This window comes from Oxyura jamaicensis, unplaced genomic scaffold (genome assembly GCF_011077185.1).
Source record: "Oxyura jamaicensis isolate SHBP4307 breed ruddy duck unplaced genomic scaffold, BPBGC_Ojam_1.0 oxyUn_random_OJ50234, whole genome shotgun sequence".
Lineage (NCBI taxonomy): Eukaryota > Metazoa > Chordata > Aves > Anseriformes > Anatidae > Oxyura > Oxyura jamaicensis.
In genome coordinates this window covers 1-2,972 of record NW_023306354.1, presented here as the reverse complement: position 1 = coordinate 2,972, position 2,972 = coordinate 1, and the positions used below count along the sequence as shown (strand labels likewise).

Here is a 2,972-nt window from a genome sequence, read left to right as displayed (position 1 = left end):
GGGGGGGTGTTAATGGGGCCAGGGGTGGGTTAATGGGGCCGGGGGGGGGTTAACTGGGCCAGGGGGGGCTCAACGGGGCCGGGGGGGTCAGCACGGACCCCGACGGGTACGGGGGGGCTCCCTCCTCCATGCCGGGCGCCTCGAGGTGCAGGCGCAGGAAGCCGCGGGCGATCTCCTGCATCTCCTCGTGGGCGAACAGCGGGGCGAAGCACGACTCGTCTGGGTGGGGGAGGGGAGGTCACGTGACCTCGTGACCCCATAACCCCCCCCCACCCCCGACCCTATAACCCCCCCTTTAGGGTCACTCACGCGTGTGGCCGACGTCGGGGAAGGTGAGGAGCGCGGGGCGGCCCGGCCGGGGCGACCCCACCACGGTGACGCGGGCGACCCCGTAGGGCGTCTCCACCGCCGCCACGCGCTGCCGAAGCCCGGAATCGCGGGGTTTCAGCCCAAAGTTCGGGCCCCCGACCCTCCCCCCCCACACCTTGCCCCCCTCCGGCCCCAAAAGGGGCCCTCTTGGCCCCAGATCTGCCCATTTGGCCCCAAAATTGCCCACTTTTCCCTCGGAAATCACCCACTTGGCCCCAAAATCGCCCGTTTTATCCTCAAAATTGCCTCTTTGGTCCCCAAAACTCCCCATTTGGCCCCAAAATCACCCATTTCACCTCAAAAATCGCCCATCTGGCCCCAAAATTGCCCACTCATCCCTCAGAAATCACCCGTTTGGCCCCCAAATCGCCCGTTTTATCCCCAAAATTGTCTCTTTGGTCCCCAAAAATGCCTCTTTGCCCCCAAAATCAACCATTTCACCTCAAGAACTGCCCATCTGGCCCCAAAATTGCCTGCTTTCCCCCAGAAATTGCCCATTTGGCCCCAAAATCACCCATTTTATCCCCCAAAATTGTCTCTTTCGTCCCCAAAAATGCCCATTTGGCCCCAAAATCACCCATTTCCCCTCAAAAATCGCCAATCTGGTCCCAAAATTGCCTGCTTTCCCTCAAAAATTGCCCGTTTGGTCCCAAAATCGCCCGTTTTACCCTCAAAATTGCCTCTTTGGACCTCATAAATGTCCATTTGGCCCCAAAATTGCCTACTTTCCTTCAGAATTCACCCATTTGGCCCCAAATCTGCCCATTTGGCCCCAAAATTGCCCACTCTTCCCTCAGAAATCACCTGTTTGGCCCCAATATCGCCCATTTTATCCCCAAATTTGCCCATTTTGCCCCCAAATTATCCTATTTACCTCAAGAATTGCCCATCTGGCACCAAAACTGCCCACTTTTCCCTCAGAAATCACCCACTTGGCCCCAAAATCGCCTCTTTGGTCCCCAAAACTCCCCATTTGGCCCCAAAATCATCCCATTCACTTCAAAAATCACCCATTTGGCCCCCAAAATTGCCTGCTTACCCCCAGAACTCACCCATTTGGCCCCAAATCGGCCCATTTGGCCCCAAAATTGGCCACTTTTCCCTCGGAAATCACCCATTTGGCCCCAAAATCACCCATTTCTCCTCAAAAATCGCCCATCTGGCCCCAAAATTGCCTGCTTTCCCTCAAAAATTGCCCGTTTGGTCCCAAAATCGCCCGTTTTACCCTCAAAATTGCCTCTTTGGACCCCATAAATGTCCATTTGGCCCCAAAATTGCCTACTTTCCTTCAGAATTCACCCATTTGGCCCCAAATCTCCCCATTTGGCCCCAAAATCGCCCATTTCTCCTCAAGAATTGCCCATTTGGCCCCAAAATCGCCTGTTTTATCCCCAAAATTGCCTCTTTGGTCCCCAAAAACGTCCATTTGGCCCCAAAACTGTCTGCTGTCCCCCAGAATTCACCCATTTGGCCCCAAATCTGCCCATTTTGTCCCCAAAATTGCCTCTTTGGTCCCCAAAAATGCCCGTTCGGACCCAAAATCATCCATTTCTCCTCATGAATTGCCCATTTTATCCCCAAAATTGCCCACTTTTCCCCCAAAAATTGCCCATTTGGCCCCAAAATCACCTGTTTTATCCCCAAAATTGCTTCTTTGGTCCCCAAATCTGCCCATTTGGCCCCAAAATTGCCTCTTTGGACTCCAAAAATGTCCGTTTGGCCCCAGAATCACCCAATTCGCCTCAAGAATTACCCTTTTGGTCCCAAAATCGCCCACTTTCCCTCAGAAATCACCCGTTTGGCCTGAAAAATCACCCATTTGGTCCCCAAATCACCCAATTTGGCCCTAAAAAAATGCCCATTTGGCCCTAAAATTGTCTTGTTTCTCTCAGAAATCACCCTTTTGGCATCAAATCTAATGATATGGCCCCAAAATTGCACATTTGGTCCCCAAAATTGCCTTCTTTCCCTCTAAAATCACCCATTTGGCCCAAAAAACGCCCATTTCACCTCAAAAATCTCCCATTTGGCCCAAAAAATGCCCATTTCACCTCAGAGATCACCCATTTGGCCCTAAACCCACCCTTTTCACCTCAAAAATCTCCCATTTGGCCCCAAAAACGCCCATTTCACCACAAAAATCGCCCATCTGGCCCCAAAAGCGCCTGTTTTCCCTCAGAAATCACCCATTTGCCCCCCAAAAATGCTAATTTGGCCCCAAAACTTCCCATTTGCCCCCAAAACTGACCATTTGGCCCTAAAAACCTCCAATTTCACCTTAAAAACCGCCCATTTGCCCCTAAATTTGCCTCCTTGGCCTCCCAAAATGCCCATTTTTGTTCCCAAAATGCCTGCTGCGCTTCTTACCTGCTCTTCTTACCCAAAACTGCTTCTTTGCGCCCCAAATTGCGCCTTGTGACGTAAAATGGCTTGTTTTTCCCCCAAAATGTGCTTTTGTGCCTAAATTGGCCCTTTTAACCCCAAAATCTGCTCCTCTGACCTAAAACTGGCTGTTTTTTCCCCTCCTATCGCCCGTTTGCCCCAGATTTACCCATTTGACCCCAAAACCACCCCTCTAGCCTCAGACTTCCCCATTAGACTCA

General features: G+C 52.0%; 1 long non-coding RNA gene across 2 annotated transcripts; it reads right to left on the bottom strand.

Annotated features, from left to right (window-relative positions):
- Positions 1 to 506: 506 nt before the first annotated feature.
- Positions 507 to 1,937, bottom strand: LOC118158859. 2 transcript variants are annotated; one of them, XR_004746915.1, is made up of 5 exons: positions 1,833 to 1,937; positions 1,422 to 1,749; positions 1,280 to 1,317; positions 1,112 to 1,154; positions 507 to 987 (listed from the first exon to the last, which is right to left on the bottom strand). It is a non-coding gene; the product is annotated as an uncharacterized LOC118158859 (long non-coding RNA). The 2 variants fall into 2 exon arrangements; XR_004746914.1 differs by lacking the exon at positions 1,833 to 1,937 and having other exon boundaries at positions 1,422 to 1,826.
- Between the last annotated feature and the right edge of the window lie 1,035 nt (positions 1,938 to 2,972).